The 21666-nt window shown below is 42.9% G+C and overlaps 1 protein-coding gene and 1 pseudogene across 2 annotated transcripts in view; both read right to left on the bottom strand.

Annotated features, from left to right (window-relative positions):
* The window catches only part of DCHS2 (dachsous cadherin-related 2), a gene marked incomplete at its 5' end in the record, with an annotated part of 201144 nt that overhangs the window by 112368 nt on the left and 67110 nt on the right, over positions 1-21666 (bottom strand). The window lies entirely within an intron of this gene.
* Positions 10692-11246, bottom strand: LOC308520446 (dual specificity protein phosphatase 18-like; annotated as a pseudogene). The gene has a single exon. The product of its transcript is annotated as a dual specificity protein phosphatase 18-like (transcript).

The raw sequence follows: 21666 nt of genomic DNA, 5'->3' as shown, positions 1-21666 counted from the left end.
GTCATGAACAAAGCAGGGCAGATAGGGAGGTTGTGGCCCCACCCCTTGTCACACACAGAGCTGCAGGGCGATCAGGGGGTTTGGGTGCTGCCCCCTGTCACGCTGCTCCAGGGGCCAGGAGGCCTCGCGGCTCCGCTGATCCCGGTGCTGGGAGGCATATTACCCTTTTACTATATAGGATAGAGTCCTGATGCATGGATGGGGGCCGGCTAGTTTGCCCTGAAGGGTGTCCTGGATCAGGGTGGGGGTCCCCACTGGGGTGCCTGGCCAGCCTGGGTGAGGGGATGATGGCTATTTGCATCTGGTCACACCCCCTTCAGGGTGGAGGTCCCCACTGGGGTGCCTGGCCAGTCTGGGTGAGGGGCTGAGGGCCATTTTCAGGCTGGTGGGTGACTGAAGCTCCCAACTGCTCCTTTTTTCCTTTTTTTTTTTTTTTATTCTTGGATTTATGGCTGTCACTGGAGCTGAGAGCCAGCTTTAGCTGTGAGACCTCGCTGCTGAAAGCAGGTTTCTGGCTTTGGGTACTTTCTGTATTTGAAACTTTGTTGCGACTCCAGCTCTGAGATCCCAGCTGACTGAAAACAGGTTTCTGGGGTTTTGTTTAGCTTCTATATTTGTAACAATTTTTCTTAGCAGCTCAGAGCCCAGCAGCGGCAGGTGGAGAACGTTGGAGTCCTCCGTCACTGAAGCAAGCAAGCCTCCTGTTCATGTCAGTAGCCTGGCTGCTGGCCGCCATCTTGGCTGGCAGTTAATTTGCATATCGCCCTGATTAGCCAATGGGAAGGGTAACAGACATACCATGTTTCTCTTTTATTAGATAGGACTAGAGGCCCGGTGCACTAAAATCGTGCACTCAGGAAGGTCCCTCAGCCTGGCCTGCACCCTCTCGCAGTCCGGGAGCCCTCGGGAGATGTCGGCTTAAGTTGGCAGTCAGACATCCTTAGCACTGCTGCGGAGGTGGGAGCGCCCCCCTTGTGGGAGCGCACTGACCACCAGGAGGCAGCTCCTGCATTGAGCGTCTGCCCCCTGGTGGTTAGTGTGCATCACAGCAACCGGTCATTCCGCTGTTGGGTCAATTTGCATATTAGCCTTTTATTATATAGGATAGATGTTTGGCTATTCCAGATCTTATATATTACCATACAAAATCAACTTGCATATTTTGTCAAATGAATCTGTTGGAATCTTAATTGGGACTTTGATAAAACTGTAGATCAATTTGGAAAGGAAGGATATTTTAAAAGTATATATATATATATATATATATATAAAAGCCAAGCAACCGGAATGACAGAACAACCAGAATGACTGGTCACTATGACGTGCACTGCAACGGCCAACCGGCCCAATCAGGGCCCCAATCGCCCCACCACCACCACCCGTGGCCCCTCCCCTCAGCTGATCTGGCCCCTGATTGGCCCTCTCCACCTCGATCGGGGACAAGGCTGGCCGGCCAACTACCCGCAGCCCCTTCCCCCCACTGGCCCGGCCCCTAGTGGTCCCCATCAGGGCAGGTGGCCAGACCCCACCCATGCACGAATTCATGCACCGGGCCTCTATTTAACTATACTAGTCTATGAACAACGTATCTATTAATTTAGATCTTTTTTTCCTCTCTGCAAAGTTCTGTTGTTTTTCAAGGTCCTACACATCATTTATTACAGTTCTTCCTAAGTATATTATTTTTTATAATATTTTCAAATTGAATTTTAAAAATTGAATTTACTATTTTTATTGCAAATATATAGAAAAATAATTGCTCTTTGTATATAAACCTTTTATCCTGGGATGTTGCTAAATTCACATACTAATAAATAATTATACATTTATTAGGGTTTTCTACATAAATAATAATGTAACCTATGAATAAAAACTGTTTTACTTCATTATTCCCAATCTTTTGTGTGTGTTTTTCATGCTTTACTGCTCTGGTAAAGACCATCATAGTACAATATTAAGTAGAAGTGGTGAAAATAAGCATTCTTGCTTTTTTCTTCTTAGAAGAAAAGTGTCCAGTCTCTCATTAGGTATGAAGTTAACTATAACTTTCTGTATATGTCCTTTATAAAGCCCTCTTTCCATTTTCTTGCCAGCAGTTGTGCTTGTTTTATTAATCTGGAATATATTTTGAATTTGTCAAATATGTTTTCTGCAATTATTGAAATTATTTTGTTAATGTGGATAATTTGCATTGATTTTCAAATGCTGAACAACTATTATCAGATTTAATTTTCTGTTTTGTTGAAGATGTTAAAATCTATGTTTACAAAATATACTCATTGTAACTTTGTTTACTTATTAGGTTTTAATGTTGGAATTATCCTGGATTTATAACATGAGTTGTAAAATATTCCTCCACCCTCTATTTTTTTAGTTTATTTATAATTGGCATTAATTTCTTATATGTCCAATGGACTTCACTCATAACACTATCTGAGCCTGGAGCTCTTTTATTTTGAGAGACAGAAGTAGGTAGTTATTACAAATTCTATTTCTTGAGTAGATCTAGAGCTACTAATATTTTTCACTTCTCTTTGTCAGTTTTGTGAAGTTGGTTATTTGTCCTTTTCACAGAAGCTATGAAATTGACATGAAGTTTTGCAAAACAATCTTTTTACATATATAGAAATTACCATAATATCTTCATTTTATTTCTTATTATTGATAATTCATTTTTTCTCTTTTTCTTTATTATTCTTGTTGGGGGCTAATCAATTTATTAATTTTTTTCAAAGAAACTTTTATATGGTAATTTTCTCTAATATATATGTTCTACTTTATGGAATTCTCCTTCTATTTACTACTTTGCTCTATCTTGCACTTTCTTCTTTTATAATAGAATTATGTAAAGCAATAAATTTTCCTCTAATACTGCTTTAACTGCACCCTACAAATTTTAATGCTATATTTTTATTAACACTTAGTTAAAAATATTTTCTAATTTTCTTTTCAATTTTTTCATGGACCTATAGATTATTTAGAAGAGTACTACTTAATGTCTAAATATTTGGGTTTCTTTCTTAGAAATTCTATTGTTATTGATTCCTAACTTAGTTTCACTGTTGTCAGAGAACATGGTCTCTATGATTTCAATCTCTTAAATGTGTTGATGCTTTTTTATGGCCCAACATATGATCTATGATGTTGAACATTCCATGTGTACTTGAAAACAATATGTGTTTTGCAACTGTTGGAAATAGGGTTCTATAACTGCCAAGTGGAGAAAAGAGTTGTTTAAATCTATATGCTTTACAAACTGAACTAACAAGCAAAATAGAAACAAGCTAATACACAGAGAGCAGGCAGACAGCTCTGGTGGAGAGAGTGTTGTGGAGGGTGGAGAGATTGAATAAAAAGAAAAGAATGAAAGAACTCATGGACACAGACAACAGTGTGGTGATTGTGGGGAAAAGGGGTTGGGGGGAGGTGGAAGAGGGTATAGGGGGGTTAAATGGTGATGGCACATATTAAATTTTTAAAAATTTAAAAATATGTATGCTTTAAATCTACTTTATCAATTACTCAGAAAGGCTGTTAAAATCTCCAACTTGTCTATTCTATTATTTCTCCCTTTAGTTCTGTCAGATTTTGCAATTCTATTAGATGGATTCACATTTAGGGTCATTATATCTTCACCAGAGGCCTGATGCATGAAATTCGTGCAAGGGGCTCAGCCCTCACAGCTCACAGCCATGGCAGCTTGCCTCAGCCCTCGCAGCCTTGGCTTTGTCCAGAAGGTCATCCAGAAGGACATCTGGAAGGTTGTTCGACTGTCCAGTCTAATTAGCATATTATGCTTTTATTATTATGATTAATTGTCCTTTTGTCATTATGAAATGTCCTCCTTGATCTGTGGTAATAGTTTTTGTCTACATCTGAAAAGACAAAGCCACATCAACTTTCTTATGCTTATTATCGATATAGTTTAGCTTTTAAATGTTGTTCCTTGTTATATATATTTTCTTCCCTTACTGCCTGTGGCCACTTTCATGATATTCTCCTTATCTTTAATTTTTGGTAGTTAAATGGTGATATAAGTGTATTTCATTTTTCATTTATCCTGTTTGGGATTTACTAATGTTCTTAGATATGTAAATTGATGTTTTTCTCTGACTCTGGAAAGATTTTAGACCTATTTCTTCAACTATATATATTTTGTATTGTCCCATTTACTTTCTTTTCCCCAGGGACTCCACTTATGTGAAAAATAAATTACATGGTGGGGGGAAAGTAGGCTTACAGTTGTGAGTACACAAAACAGTTTATTCTTACATTATTATTTATTAATTATTGTGTTATTTTCCATCCGAACAACTGTAAGCCTACTTTTGCCTTACCCTGTAATATTGTCCCAGACATCACTAAGGCTCTGTTCAATTTTTAAAAATCATTTTTCTTTCCATTCTTCATATTGGAATTTTTATTTCAGATATTGTCCTTTCTATTTCTAGAGTTTCCATTTAGATCATTTTTATAGTTACTTTTTTTATTCTTTTTGCTGACATCCCCATATGTTCCTTCATTCAAACCATCCTCTTTTTTTTTAAGTCCTTGAACATATTTATAATAGCTATTTTAAAATCCTTGTCTACAAAACCTAACGTCTGGGTCATATTGAGGTCTACTTCTCTGAGTCACATTTTCCTGCCTCTTCACGTCTGGGAGATTTTTCTTGTGCACTGGGCACTGTGTGTGACACACTGGAAGGACCCTGGGTTTTGCCGTCTTCCTCTAAGGAGTTGTCGTTTTAGTTTTCAGGGTGTGGCCCTTACTTGAGGGCGTGGTTCTTATTCCTAAGGTGTGACCTTTCTGTGATTTCAAAAGAATATCCAAGTTGTTCAGTGAGGTCTCCCCACATCTGCAATGAAACTCCAGTATCTCTTAGCACTGGATAAACTCGGGTTTTTCTGTGTCACCTCTCATCCCCACAACAACTGCTTACTGCTACCCCTCACAGTCTTGGCCTGCATATGCACAGCCCAGGCCCAGGCCACAGACCTAGGGTCAGCATCCACACAGACTTTTGGGTCCCCTCTGAGCAAATCCATCTCTTCTAGTGCTCTACCCACCACGTTTTAGCAGCCCCCAAGATCCAATCACCGCCTCTCAGTTCAGCAATCTCACCGCTTCTCTTGGGCTCCTCCTCCGTTCTCCACAATGAGAGAAGTGCCCTGAACCCAAAGGGCAGGGCAAACAAGGGGGTTCATCTCATGTGTCTCTCTTTGCTCAAGAATCTGTCCTACTCTGCCTATCATATAACACCTGAAAACAGTTGTCTCGTATATTCTATCTGGTTTTATAGTTGTTTATGATGGGAGGATTACTCTGAGTGGCCAGAAGAGCAAATGATAGCCCTTAATGTTTTTCCTGTGCGAGTCAACACCACACAGGAATGTTAATGACTAAATGCCTTGATCTCATTACATCTCGCTGCAAGAAAACTTTCTGGAATCCTGACAAATCTATTACACAGTCTTCTCTCCAAGGGATCATGTGTTATATTTGCTTGTGGCAAGTGAATCTCTTCTGACTTGCAGCCCAGATACCACCTTCCTTTCTTCTTTGGCTTTTGTGTTGGGTGACATTACCAATTTCCCGACTGCACACCCCTAGGTTTCTTCTGACAAATTTTGGAGCTAGGCTCTGAGTGTCTGTCTTGGAAAGGAAGCAGTCAGCATCAGGTTCCAATCTTCCCCTCTTCTGGGATCTGCATCTGTCACCAGGGAAGAAAGATGCCAGCTCCCCTAATCCTTTTCCTCATGAGCGCAGCTGGATACCAAACACACCAGACACATGGAGGTGCCCATGCACCCAAGGTCCTCGGCAGTCCTGACACTGCCCCCCACATACTGGGGTCTGCCATGAGTCAGGGAATATGTAATCCCAGAAATCCCCTTTATGACAATGTGACAGAGGACAGGATACACACTCAAATGCCCAAATTCTGGGCCCGCGTGGTCTTTTGCTTGGAGTTGAGGGCTCTGTTTCTCCTTCCCCATCCATCTCCATCAGGCAAGCTTGCTCATTTATTACAGATCTGACTTTAAGAGGCTGAGTCATATCTACTTAATTTCTGGTTCAACAACAGTTCATATCTGATCTCTGTTAGTTTGCTGCAAAAAGGCTACTATGTTTTCTTGCCTTTTTTTGTCAACCCCAATCTACTTCACCAAGAGCAAACACTCAGAGGCTTTGCAGGTGTGCGGTGGAGCAGAGGTTATGTGGTAACTCAACCACAAACGACTCTAGCACAGACTCATCCAAGCAGGCACTCTACACCGAATGTCCGTAGGAAACCTTTCTCTCTTTCTTGTTGACAAGTAGTTAGGACAGTGGTTCTCAACCTTCCTAATGCCGCAACCCTTTAATACAGTTCCTCATGTTGTGGTGACCCCCAACTATAAAATTATTTTCGTTACTGCTTCATAACTATAATTTTGCTACTGTTATGAATCATAATGTAAATATCTGATGTACAGGATGCATTTTCATTGTTACAAATTGAACATCATTAAAGCATAGTGATTAATCACAAAAACAATATGTAATTATATATGTGTTTTCCGATGGTCTTAGGCGACCCCTGTGAAAGGGTCGTTAGACCCCCCAAAGGGGTCGCGACCCACAGGTTGAGAACCGCTGAGCTAGGAACTTCAAGGACCTAGGGATGCTCTGCCCTCCCACATGCTTTAGAGCATGTCAGGAGATCCACCACAGGAAAAGTCCTGGTAGCTTGCCATCAGAGGCTAAGAACACACACTCTGAGAATCCCCGGCTAGGTCAGTGAGATCCTCCCCACAAACTTGAGTCTCTCTCCCCCTGGTCTTTTGTACAGTGCTCTCTTTCTCCAGGACCTGGAAGGAAGCTGCAGTACCAGTGCTCGCAAAGCCGGCTTCATTGCAAGCTCCATCGTAGCAGTCCCCAGGGGAACCACTTTCCAGCGGTGGGACTGGGCAAAAACCTGTCTCTACGCATTCCCATGACTACATCCTGCCTTTTCTCCTCGTGCCCGACTGCTTCGCTCCCCCATCTCCTTCCAAAGCCAGAGTTTCTGAACCGGAGCCCTGCTGTTGCGCCTCCCACCCACGCCAGTCCATCCCTCACCCTCAGCCCACCCGTGTCATGGACAGCCCTTCAGATTCAGCTCAACAGTATTTTTCATCTCCATATGTAATTGATATGGAATTAGCCGTGGGATGCAAGTTAAAAAATGAGAAAGTTAAACTAGTATCACCTTAGGATGAACTTCTCCAATACCTAGATTCCACGTACTTGTGGTAAAAATGCAAATTTAAAACACTTCTTTCATGTGCGAAATACATTCAGCTAGATCATTTTCAAATCACAATATCTCATTTGCTGCCACTGAGTACTTCAATTTCAGTATTATGATGGTGTCTGAGCTACATTTAATGAACAAATTTAATTAAGACTAGCCCTAAAACTCTCCCTAAGAATATTAATAGTTCTTGAGGAAAAACTTTCGTAGGAGACCAATCTATAATTCATATACATTGTACAGAGAAAATAAAATATATTGCCCTTTGCTAATAACATATTTCTTTTTTCCCTCTATTTTAAGATTTACTATAAAGTTACAGTAAATCAAGATAGTGTACTACTGGCGAAGAGAAAAACACATATATCAAACAATAAAGAGTCCCAAAATAGACCTACACAAAGGTGCAAAGGCAGCTCAGTGGAGAAAGGAGAGTCTTCAACAAATGAAATTGAACGATTAGACCCATATGAAAATGTATGAAACTCACAACTTATAAAACAGAATCATAGAAATAAGTGAAAATTTTAAACTCTCAAACTTTAAAACATTAAAGAAAAGCCCTGTGATCTGGGGGTAGGCTGACGTCTGACACCAAAATAACAATCCATAATAGAAAAAAATTGGTAAGTAGCACTTCATCAAATTTAAAAACTTTGGCTCTACAAAAGACACTTTTAAGAGAATGAGAAGACAAGCTAAATTGGGGGAAATATTTACAAATCCATATCTGACAAAGGCATTGCATCCAGAACATAAAACAAATTGTCAACACTCAAAAGTGAGAAAATGATCCAATTTAAAAATGGGCAAAAGAATTGAATAGACATTTTTTAACAGAGGGTATGTGGAGGGCAATTGGGCACACAAAAATACGCTCAACATCATTCACCATTAAAGAAATGCTAATTAAAACCACACACCTATCAGAATGGCTAAAATAAAAAATATCCACAGTACCAAATAGCAGCGAGGAAACAGAGAAACTGAATATCTCATGGTGAAACATAGAAGATACAGCCACTCTGGAAGTTTGGTAGCTTTTTATGAAGTTAAATATAACCTTTACCATATGACTGAGCAAAAATCTCACTCCTAGGTAGATATCCTAGATGACAAGCTAAGTTCACATAAAACCCTACACACATAAATGTTTGTAGTTCTTTCAAAATTGCCCCAAACTAGAAACCCAAATATCCTTCAACGGGTGAATATAAAAAGCAGCACTGTGAAAAGAATGAATCTCAAAAGACATCACACTGGAAGAAGCCAGTCTCCAGATGTTATATCCTTTACGATTCTATGTATGTGACATTTTGGAAAAGGTAAATCTACAGGAAGAGATCAGAGCTTGCCAGAGGCTGGGGTGGGGTGAATGTTTGACTAAAAAGGGGCAGCAAAGGGGGATTTTGGGGGCGATGGAATTGCTATGTCCTGACTGTGGAGGTGGTTAGGCAAATGTGCTAAAACACACAGAACTGTACATACAAAAAAAGTTAATTTTATGGTATGCTAATTTAAAATTTTTTTAAATGAAAACAAAATTCAAATAAATTTCTCCTTAAAAACGCTTTAGAAGAAATTTTCCAACGAGGTTTCTTCCAGAAAGGCTGCTTTGGGATGGCTCTTCCACGCCAGCCCTGGTGTTTGTGGGTCTGTTTGTTCAACTGTAAAAGGAGATCAGTCTAGCAAGAGCGGTTTTCCTTCTCCCTACAGCCTAAAATCGAACCCCTGGGCACGCCCTTTGTGGAAGCGAGGGTGGGTAGTTTCAGAGAGAAGGGGCATTTGGTTGGCACTGGGTTCTTAACCCACAGAACAGCTGTGCTTTTGTCTGTCTCATATATTGTTTGCCTGGAAACTTCTGTATCAGAATAGCGGGTCTTGAGCCAGTTCCTCAGGCCCCTGGGGTATTTAAGCAATGCTGGATGTCAGGGCCTACTGGTGGGGCCCACTCATTGGTCCCTTTAGCATATGCCCCTGTGGATCCCAGTGGGTGAGCCAGACCAGGGCACTGGCTCTCATGGCCAGTGATCTAAATGAGGCCTTTGGGGGGAAGCTGGCAGTGTGCTCCTTGCTTTGAGACCCCCAGGTGACATATGGATTAAACACCAGGGGGACTCTGAAAAGGTTTCTTTTGGAAGAACGCTTTGTAAACATAAAAGGAATGCACGATGTGGAAATGCCATTAGGAGGATGACCGTGCTGATTTGGACCAGCAGAGCCACAGCATCATTCATGGTGAGAACTGCCGGTTACTTGAAGCGGTTCTAGGCACCGTGCTAAGGAACTATTGAATCTTCATGACAGCCCTGTGGTAAAAGGGCGGTCATTGCTTGGACATATGAGGAAACAGGCTCCAAGAGGTCCAAAATCACACGAGGAGAAGGTGACAAGGCTAGGTTTGGGTCTCTAGCTCCAGCCTTCTGAGCCAAGGCCTGTGAGAGGAACCTCTGAGGCCTGATGTCAGGCCTTATCTCCACAGGTGCCCCAGAGAAAACTAATGCCACCTTTCAGCAAAGGCTGCTGGGGGGTGGAGGCGCCAAGGGCACTTTCAGACCCTACTGTGTACAACAGCACTTAAAAAAAAAAAAGTAAAAAAAATGTTATATGGTAGAATGGTTTTTTTGAAAATTACCTTATGCATAAATCCAATCCAGAAAACCAGAGCTGGGCCCTGTGGTTGAAGGTGGGAGCAGCACTGGCCCAGAACCCTAGGGTTCCCAGAGCACCTTGGACAGTCACTTATCCAGTAGGTGGGCACTTACTGTTAAGCAAGGAGGTGCCACGGTGCTTAAGGCTCTTGGGTTTGAAAGAACGAGGTGGAACTGCAGCACTCAGGCCTGGGTTAGTTGGTCTGGGCAGTGGTCGGCCAACTGCAGCTCGTGAGCCACATGCGGCTCTTGGGCCCCTTGAGTGTGGCTCTTCCACAAAATACTGACTTCTGTGCATGGGCCACGAAGTTTCAATCGCACTGTACATGCGCGCCCGCACGTGGTATTTTGTGGAAGAGCCACACTCGAGGGGCCAAAGAGCCGCATGTGGCTCGGGAGCCACAGTTTGCCGACCACTGGTCTGGGGAAAGGCTGCGGGATTCCAGTCTGGCTTTGGGCGGTGGTCCATTTGACTCAGGCACCACCTGCCTTACTTACTCTCCCCTCTGGCCAGTAGCCATGACCTGTCACTCACAGGGTGGGAAACTTATCTTCACCATTTTACACTTAGTGAGCTTAATCTTAAAAGAGAAGGATTACAAGTTAAAAACTACCGCACTCTTCCTTTTTTATTGCTCTGATAAAAGGCATCGCCTGTTTTTTTCTGTAGCGCAAAAGCGGAATGTTTAAGCCCAGATCTTAGTGTAGGATCGGCGGCAGATCTGCACCTCTGACCCCGATGCAGGGGCTGGTGGCATGGCTTACAGGGGAATCATTAAACGAACCTCCTTCCCGTAGATGTCAGGGATCATTCCCACAGGGGAGTTGACCATGTGCACGGTGTTCCTGCCAAACAGCTGGAACTCTTACTGAATGAGCTGCTCCCAAAATCCCGTTGGGCCGGATGACAGGCCGACATGGCTTGGTCCACATGTGAGCGGCCAGCAGGGACATGGTGTGGTACTTCATGAGGTAGGCGAGGCACAGGGCCGCCTAGCCGCTCACACCGGCTGGCAGCGGAGCAGCGTGCGGCCCTGCTTCATCCTGACATCGTGGATGATGTGGTTGGCAATGGGGTCAAAGAAGTCACACAGGTGTGACCTGGGTGTGCCAGCCACAGGCACCTGCACATACAGGATGTCTTCATACAAGGTATTCACCACCTCCCCCGAGACATGGACGACCGAGGTGATGTGGCTGCTGGAGAGCATAAATTTATGTTGGCGGCCACCCCACTGCTGATATACAGGCTCCTGGTGATCCCTGAGAGGCCGCCGACTGAACTGAACCTGGAAGGAACCTGGAGATGCTGTCATCAGGCCGGTGGGTCAGCGGCCAGGGAGACATACAGGCGGCATCTTTCTGCTAGGCTGTGTCCATGGAAAACCGGTTACCCACCCCACCATCACTCGGGGGCCATAGCAGTCCTGGTCGAAAAGTAGGGTCGGCTCAGCGCGCAGCCCACTCCACTGGCCTCACTCGTCTCCATGGCAATGCACCCGACTACGCTATGGCAGCCGCCAGCCAAGGGACAATCCTGCCGCGACGCGCCGCCGCCTTCTGGCACCGCGCGCTCATAACGCATTTCTTTAAACCAGTCTGAAGTTAAAAGGAAAAGACTTAAAAGTTATAAGGGAAATTCCTAGAGCTTATTAAACACACACAGAGCTAATTGTGAATCACGAAGCACTCTTTTTCCAAATGAATTCTGTCTTGTCAACATCGGAAATGAAGAGAAACAACAGCAAGCCTCTAAGGAAACATCTCTCTGAGGACAGCGTGCAAGTCAGATTTCTCACCTCCTCTGGGGCAGAACCAGCCTCCGCCCCCAGACACGTGGGCCTCCCCGGAGCTGGGCTCTGAGGTGGCTCCTTCTCAGTCTGGCTGCTCCTCTCAATGTCCTGCCATCCTGCCTGAGGCCTTCACCTGCCGCGTCTCCTGCTGCACTGAGGTCTGGAATCCCAGAAAGAAATCCCAAAAGTAGGAGACGCTCCCGTGGAGCAGAAGGAAATCACTTTGGACCCAGACTCAGTCTCTACGGGTCTCTCACTAAGAAAATCTCCCTCTTCCATAATTTGTGCAAAGTTAAAGTCTCGTGCACACTTGATAGGCAGTAGGTTATCCAGTCAACATACTACTTCAGCAAACGAGTGCTTCTTTTAAAACAGTCAAACACACCTTTGTAGGCCAAAACATGAAAGACCGTTTCAGTAATCCTTTCTCCTGAGTCTTGAATGCATTCTTCATGAGACAAACCAAGTTTCCCTGAATAAGAATAGTGTGCGGTATATAAAAAGTCTTCAGTAAGTGTTAGCTATCAGTATTACAATCTTGTTACATTACTGAGAGCCTTTCTGGAATATGAGATTGAAACTGAACTCTCCAACTGACTGGGTGCACGGTCTTGTTCAGTGCAGCGTCTTATTGGCTTGCTATTGGCTTATCGGTGCTGTTGAAAGGCACCGAGGTAAGGAGGGTACAGGAAGGGAAATGGGGAAGGAGAAAGGAAGCTAACTAGTACCTACAGATGTGATTTTACACTGCGTGGGAGTTTAGAAGAGAGAAGGTTTATTTTCAGTACAAGTCTATGATTCTAGAAGGATTGTAGAATCGTCCGACCACTTCAGCCAAATGGTTCCTAAAATGTGTCCCATCTGTGCACTTTGGCCCAGGACACTTTACAGTCCTGGAATGTTTCCTCCTTGTTTCCCAACTACTAACAGCCTATCCATTCCTGAAGTTCAGTTTCAATTACACTTGCTCCATGAAATATCTCCTCATCCTTCAAAGGAGAAACAATTGCTTCCTGTTCTTAAATGTAAGAGTTTTGGTGTATAACAGTTGTATCACTTATAACCAGTTTTATTTTCCTAGTTATCTTTTCATAAACTTAATTTTGATCATTGCAAATAAACTGTAAGCACACTTATGGCAGAAACAATACTATACTTTAGATCAGTGGTTCTCAACCTTGGCTGCACATGAGAATCACCTGGGAATCTTTTTAAAATCCTGATGTCTGGGCCTCATCCTCCGGAAATTCTATTTCTTTGTTACTAACGTTGAGGCCCCACCCCATAACAAAGAAACAGAATTTCCGGAGGATGAGGCCCAGAAATCAGGATTTTAAAAAGATTCCCAGGTGATTCTCATGTGCAGCCAAGGTTGAGAACCATACTCTAGAATAGATCCTTACCCATTGTACACCCCGTGTAATGTTCCATTTCCCTCTGGTGCGGGATGTCCCCCTGCCCCTTGAGACTGACAGAGCCCACCTTTCTCCCACCTGCTTTGTGCCCTAGAAAACTGACATGTGCGGATTACATCATGCGGCTGCTTCACCATGTGACTTCTAATGCATCAGGCCAATGGGGAGCCGTGAGGCTGGCAACTTACTTCCCCGAGTTTCCTTCCTGCAGAGACAAGCGCTGGCCAAGACCTCGCTGAAGGTCAGAGCCCCTGCACAGCAGCCCTCTCCACTGGTCCTGTCTGGCTTTTGAGTAACTGGTTCCTCCATTGCAGGGTTTGCCTCTGTTAACTAACCTCAGTGCTGCATTCATTTATAAGGTCTCCTTACCCTGCCCCTGCCCTTACCTTTGTAAATAGAACTTCTATTAAACTGTTTTCAAATTATCATAATTTAAGTGCTCCCTCTGTTTCTTGCTGGGACCATAATGAATACATCTACTTTATTTTCCCTTCTGCCTTAATATTTGAAATTATTTATTTATTTATTTATGTTATATTCTTCCCCTACCAAAAAAATAACAGTAAGCTCCATATAAAAGCATTTTGTCTTGTTCAGCACTATTACCTTCAGCTTCTAGAATAGTACCAGACAGAGAGGAGGCAGTCAATAAATGATCTGTTGAACACAACATAGATGTAGATAGATGATATAGATATAGATGTAGATGTAGATAGAGATAGAGATAGAGATAGAGATATATTCAAATTCAGAGTAACATATCTATATGTTTAAAAGATGATTCCAAAATACTAAGTTGGTTATTAATTAACTTCTCAAGGTTTAGAACAAAGTACTAACTCAGAGCCTAAATGTAGTATTTTTTTCAGCCCAATCAAAAGAAAAAATACATAACTCTGTACATTATTTTCCTGAAGCTGAGTTTCTAACACTAAGGGAAGCAAAGCAGAAAAATCCCAGAGAATGCAATATAGAATGAAGGCAAAAAGACATCTCCAAACAACCTTTTTTGTTGTTTTTTGGGGGGGGTAAGAGAAACATGATACCTGCGAAAAAAAATGAGGCCATAATTCAGGAAGCATCTCTGACATCACTATACACTTATTTCCCTACTCAAAACAAAAATTTATTACCACTGTCTCCCCGTTTCCTGCCTAAAGCTATGCTTTTAAAGTATTAAGACATTAATCCTACCGAAATGGTGGATAAGCCTCTTCTTACACAAATACCTAAAATTAATGAAGTATGCAAGATAAAGAAGTGCAGGGAAGACTGGAAGGGAGACCCTGCCCAGCTCTTTCCTAAACGAGACGCTGTGGATTATGGGGCAGCCAAGAATAGATGGACAACAGGGGACAGTCAGAGAGGTCAGAATGTGCACGGCAGCCATGTCACTGGGGAATGCAGCAGCTCAACAGTGGGAGTGCTCCCCAGCCCGACAGCTGCTAACAGGGTGAGGTTGGGTCCACAGTGCCAAAATGAGCTCATATGGGTGTGGCAAAAGGCTTGTCCCCTATAAGATGTCCTCCAACAAACTTTAGCAGCTGTTCAACTGCTTAACAAATGGCTATTTTCTTTGGCTAAATACATTATCACTGAACTATCTAGGGAAACCATGAGGGACCTAATGAAGCTATTACTTGCAAAACAACAGATGAGGAAACTAAGCATAAAGATAAACAGTATTTTCAGAAATTTGGTGGTAATTTGAATGGTATTTCCCATCACTTAGAATTCATTTCTAATCTTCACTCTCAAATACTGATGAAACCTTTCATAATTTGTTTTGACCTATACATGAGTGTAATTGCATATATGTTAGACTGGAGCCCGTGACTCATTTGCAATAGAACTTCCTGACCTCCTTCTCATTTTCAGTATCCTCACATATCTCAGAGACCAGTTCCCAAGGATTTCCTGCCTCTAGGTGTGTCACTATATTATCACTGAGAGGCATACCGATTCCCAGATCTGCTCTTAAATGGGCTGGTATTTGACAGAATTCCTCTTTGTTCAGAGAAGTAACCAGAAGTTATGAGGTTATTCAATACCTGATTCTGGCACTGAGGGAAAGCCCAGAAAGCCAGTGCTTTTAGCTAAAGATTCTGAAGTAAGTTTGAGCCTGGGCACTGGGGAACTGGAGCATCCGTCTCTCCGGGCGCTGCATGTTAAGGTGGAGCCAGTCAGGAGGCGAGGGAAGCTGGTCAGGGCAATGACTAGCAGGTGGGATTCAGGACAAGGGCAGCTCCTGTCCAGCAGGGTTCTCCTAAAGGCACAGGCACACTCCGAGATCTGGCAAAGGGAACAGACCAGTGATGGGGAACCTTTTGAAATCGGCGTGTCAGCATTTTGAAAAACCCTAACTTAACTCTGGTGCCGTGTCACATATAGAAATTTTTTGATATTTGCAACCATAGTAAAACAAAGATTTATATTTTTGATATTTATTTTTATATATTTAAATGCCATTTAACAAAGAAAAATCAACCAAAAAAATGAGTTTGCGTGTCACCTCTGACACGCGTGTCATAGGTTCGCCATCACTGGAATAGACAGAGTAGTGGGAAGAAAACAAATTTATTTTAATGATTTTTTTCACTTTTATTATTTAATATTTTATCTTATCTATAGATTTTATTGCATTATTTTATATCTTACATATTTATTTATATTTCACATGTTTTATATTTACATTTATACATACAAATATATTCTTGAATATGGCTTAGAAACACATATTGGAGATGATTATTCAATCCAGGGTGCTTGAAGGCGATGCTTAGAAATAAGATGGACACAGGAGAACAAGCAGGAAGAGAGCGCTAAGTGAAACTGTCAGGATCACGCAGTGCGGTCTGGGGAGCATCCACAGTGCACAAGAGGAGAAGAGGCTGCAGAGAGAAGGAGCAGCATGGATCCAAAGAATGGCCTGGAAGGAGGGCCCACAGCAGAAATATGGGAGGATTGTGTCTCTAGGAAGAGGAAGTGCCACTGTCCACTGCCCGGCTGTCTATTTCTGCCGGGATAAGAGATGCAGAGAAGCCGAGGGCCTGGCTGAGCTCACAGTTACCGCGGCACCTGGGCATCAGCAGCTGACAGGGCCGGAGAGGCAGTGTTTGCCCAACAGCCCTTGTCCTAAGACCTGTGATGCTCTTCCCCACCCAGGGAGGCATGGGTCTTCCTACTGTTTCTTCATTTCTTCCATCTGATCCTCAAAAGTCCTCCTGTCCCTGTCTCTAGAAAGGACTTCTCTGACATCTGAAGACTCCAGAAGCAATTTAATGCTCTGCCCGGGCACATGCTCTCCCATCACACAGTAGCTCCACCCCCTTTCCTGGGCAACCAACTGCTCACACAGAAGGGGACCTGGGGAAATCAAACTTCATACATGTTTCTGAGGATCGCCAATCTTCCCGTGTGCAGCAATATGATTTCTCTCTTGTTGTTTTTTTTAATCTCCAAGCTGGAGGATGAGAAGAGGGAAGTAAGCGTCTGCTCCAGTTCCTCACTGCACCTTCTTACACAATCTTGGCAAAGGTTCACATTTCCAGTCAACTTCACTCGTTTTATTTCCCAGATGTTTTTATGCTCCAAGGCCAAACAAGCATGAATCGCTCCTTCCCTGTCAGACCCCGACTCCATCTGTCCCTGTCACTTCTCCCCTCCCCATCACAGCCACCCCAGTTGCCTGGATCATGGAGGCGAATTTTATTACAATATTTTCATTATACTATTTACATGAGCACACCCTTGAGAGGGTCAGCCTCTGTTAGAAGCCATACGAATGGGACTCACATGGCGAAAAAACACATGCAGAGCATACTTTGACCTCTTGGGACAGTCCCAAGTGTGTGGCTTGTCAGAGGAATGGGAAGACTCAGAGTCATTCTTTCCCATTTACACTGCATTCTCCAAGGTGTATTGTGAACAAATAAAAAAAAAGTGAGCTTGGCTCAAAGCTTCTGCAGTGTGTCACTCCAATTTCCAAGGCTTAGAATCCAACTGAGCTTCTTTGCATCACTAAAATAACAAAACTCATGCTGTGATCTATATGTGTACATTTTAGCCACAATCTATATAATAAAAGCCTAAGCGACAGTATGGCGGAACAACCAGAACGACCAGTCGCTATGATGCACATTGACCAGCAGGGGGCAGACGCTCAATGCAGGAGCTGCCCCCTGGTAGTGTGCTCCCACAGGGGGAGCGCCCCACAGCCAGAAGCCGGGCTCACGGCTGGCAAGCGCAGCAGCAGTAAGGAGCGAGGGCTCCCGGACTGCGAGAGCCCCAGACTGCAAAAGGGATGTCTGACTGCTGGTAGGTGGACATCCCCTGAGGGCTCCTGGACTGTGAGAGGGCGCAGGCTGGGCTGAAGGACCCTACCCCCATCCCAGTGCATGAATTTCATGCACTGGGCCTCTAGCTATTAAATAATTAAATCTACTGATGCAGTTGTTCTCAACCTTCCTAATGCCGTGACCCTTTAATACAGTTCCTTATGTTGTGGTGACCTCCAATTTCATTGTTACAAATTGAACATAATTAAAGCATAGTGAATAATCACAAAAACAATATGTAATTATATATGTGTTTTCCGATGGTCTTAGGCAACCCCTGTGAAAGGGTCGTTCGACCCCCAAAGGGGTCGTGACCCCACAGGTTGAGAACCGCTGTACTAATGCATACTTAAAATTTTGTTATAAAAAAAACAAACCAAATGTACAAACAAAAATTAAATAAAAGCAGACTCATAGAACACAGACCAAAGGTATGGTTGCCAGAGGGGAGGAAAGTGGGTGGATGGGTGGAAAAAATGAAGGGAGATTTAGTCAGTAATATTATGGTAAGATTGCACAGTGACAGATGATTGCCAGAATTAGTGGGATAACCAACACTGTACGATATAAAAATGCCAACTCACTGAATAAAGAAGATGTGGTACATACAGGTGGGGCAAAAGTAGGTTTACAGTTATTAGTATGCATGACAGTTTATTCTTGTACTATTATTTATTAATTATTGTCCATGTGAACAACTGTAAACCTACTTTTAGCCCACCCTGCATATACAATGGAATATTAGTTGGCCATAAAAAATGAAATCTTACCATTTTTGACAACATGGGTGGACCTAGAGGGTATTATGCTAAGTGAAATAAGTTAGAGAGCAATAAATATCATATGATTTTACTTATATGTGGAATCTAAAGAACTAAATAAATGAACGAACAAAAGTGAAACAGACTCATAGATACAGACAACAAACTGAGGATTGCCAGAGGGGAGGCTGCATGAAAAAGGTGAAGGAATTAAAAAGTACAAATTGGCAGTTACAAAGAAGTCATGGGGATGTAAAGTACAGCATAGGGAATATAGTAATATTGTAATAACTATGTATGGTCCCAGGTGGGTACTAGAATTATCAGGGAAAACACTTCATAAAATATATAAACGTCTAACCACTATGCTGTACACCTGAAACTAATATAAAATCATATTAAATGTCAACTGTAATTGAAAAAAAATGACAAATCACTATAATATTGTATACCAAACTATAAATAAATAGATAAATACATAAATAAATGTTGTTATGTGCCTCTGCACATTTTTCTTAAACTTTAAAATGCATGCAAATCACCTGGGATCTTAATAAAATTCAGACTCTTGTTCAGGAAATCTGGGTGGGCCTGGAGATGCTGTTTCCAACAAGTCCCAATGCTGCCGCTCCTGGGTCCCCACTTTGGGCAGCAGAGGCTTACAGCGTCCTACCTTATCTTCCTCAAGTTTGCGGGCATTTAAAAAGCATATTCAACTCATTTTTTATGAATTGTTGTACTTAAGATGCACAGATTGAGAGCTTAACAAAGACTTGTTGAAATATGACTTAATATATGTGTAGATGGCATCCAGCTATAAAATATGTCCCTTACAGAGAATAGCAGATGTAGATCAAACAGCAGGTAAATGCAAGAAGCTTTGAGAAGCAACAAATTCAAGAAGAAGAAAGAGTTAAATGGGATCCCAACTAGAATTCCAGGCAGAAGTAGAAGTAAGTCACTGAGTTGAGTGTAAACAATAGTAAAACTGAACCCAGAAAAGAACTTCTTAACATACCAAGCAAATGTATCTAGTATCTGAAAAAAAGAAAAGAAAGGAAAAGAAAAGAAAAAGCTTCAGTTGTCTTTATGCAATGATTATAAGGAGCTTGAGAAAACATAGGCTGAAGAAAAATGGAAATTTATAGTGGATAGAAAGAAAAACCATACATACAAGAAACGGGAAAATGAAGATGAAAGCCAGCTGCAGATCTAAACAACCCAAACGAATTTTCTTGTGAGAAAATGAATCATGCAAACACTAAATTGAATTACTAAATCAAACTAGAATGTTTTGGATTTCAGGATAAACAGCACAAATGCACACTGTGAGGAAATATCTGAACACTGACTCTCGGGTTTTAAAAGCTGCAACTTGTCTGAAACCTTCCCGGCTCTGTCAATTCATTAGGCCTCTGTATCTAAGCCTTTACCTCGCATCAGATGTCTGACTGAAAATGGGAAGGTAATCTTCATTCAAGGCCCATCCTAGTTAAGATTCAGGACTGCGTTATCTGCAAATACCGCCACTCCTCTACGGAGTAATGAATGGCCGTTGGAGGACTCCGGCCGGAGGACCTCTTCCTCTCCCCATGATGCTGACATCTACAATAAGTCCAGAATCCAGAGATAACCATGGAACTCAATAATTCACTTTTGGCAGTTCTATTTATTTTTTAATTAACATCTTTTCCAAGCGAGAGACGAGAGCACACTGCAGAAAGCAGATCCCTGATAAGCATACCTCGACAGCTGCAGATGCAAGGGGGGCCAGACTGAGGGATCAAGGCCACGTAACAGGTGACGGCAATTATTCACTCTGGCTATGCAACAGGGCCTCGTAGGTTCTATCCCTTCAATAAAGAGATTTACTGTCAAAGTCATCTCAAAGTCACAGCTGAATGAAAGAGCAAAGTACTTTAGCCTGGCCTGGATGGCTCAGTGGTTGAACGTCAACCTATGTACCAGGAGGTCACTGTTTGATTCCCAGTCAGGGCACATGCCCAGGTTGCAGGCTCAATCCCCAGTGTGGGGCATTCAGGAGGCAGCAGATCAATGATTCTCTCTCATCCTTGATGTGTCTGTCTCTCTCTCTCCCTTTCTCTCTGAAAACAATACAAAATAATTTTTTTTAAAAAAATAGCAATTGCTTTACAAAAGCTCAGCACCATCAGAGGGAAAAGTAGTCTGTGTACATCCATGTCATACAAACACTTGGAAATAGCAGGCCTGGCTATCCCCAGTCCCTCAGTCTAAGCGTCTTTTAGAGGATTGTTCTCTGTTCCAAATCCCCAAACTAAGTAAAAGCCATGCTTCTTTGAGGTAGGATAATTGAATTGGCCAGGATGGCTTGCTTTCCCAAACTTTGCTGAAGACCATATAGAATCACTGCGCTACTTAGAAGCCAAATACCAATTAGCAGGGCCCCTAAAGCATTAAAACTGGAGCTCTGAAACTGACATGCTATTTAGTTAATTTGGAGAATTTAGCATTTGAACCCTTAGCAGGAACTGAATTTCCATCCCACCAGATCTCTGCATCGCATAATATAAAGTGCATTTCTGGTTCATCAGGCTCCACTTAACTAAGGCAAAACACATAGCTGTGAGGTAACTCCCAAAGCCACAGTGCTTAAATGAACCATGACCAATTTTTAAACAGGGCGTTTAAAAAGTAATACTGTCATCAGCTTTGCAGTCCGGACGCCACAGGCCCCTCGCACCCCAGCCAAGTGTGTCTAATTGCTTCTCTGCTGGGCCCACCCGCACTCTGGGAGCCATTCTGGCCCTGGGCAAAAAACAAGGAAGAGTTCAGTATCACACTCCAGTATTACACTCCAGCATCACACCCCAGTTTACTGCCGAAACATTCTGTAACTGCTACCCTCCTGCTCCCTAGGGTTGGGATACCGGGGGCCAGGCAGGGGCATCCCTGGCCCTTTCTTTGATCCCCTGCCCTGGTTTTCAGTTTCCTTCCTCAGTTGGCCTCTTGGCCTCTGTTCTTCCTAAGGATTAATGTACAGGTTGCCTAGACCAGAATTACATAGCAGACCCTTCCTGGGGCCTCAGCCCTGTCCCCTGCCTCAACCTCAGCCCCTACTTGGCTCTCCTGTTGTCACCTAAGCTCTCATATGACAAATGAGAGACAGAAAGTTCTATTATATCATAGCTCATCTAAATAATCACTGATATATCTCACTGCAATTTTAATTATTTCTTAGTGGCAGATAATAAAAAGTAGTAATGAATGGCTAACGAAGAAAAGTTACCCTTAATGACAGTGATATTAATGTGTTATGTCTGTTGAGTCAACTCTGGCCCCTGGCGACCCTGTGAATGAGGGATGCCCACAGTGCCTGTCCTCACCAGCCCTGCTCAGTGCCTGCAGACTCGTGCCTATGGCTTCTCTCATGGAGTCAACATATCTCCTA

The sequence above is a fragment of the Myotis nattereri genome (assembly GCF_964212035.1).
Source record: "Myotis nattereri genome assembly, chromosome: 5".
Taxonomy (NCBI): Eukaryota; Metazoa; Chordata; class Mammalia; order Chiroptera; family Vespertilionidae; genus Myotis; species Myotis nattereri.
This window is presented reverse-complemented; position numbering and strand designations above follow the sequence as displayed.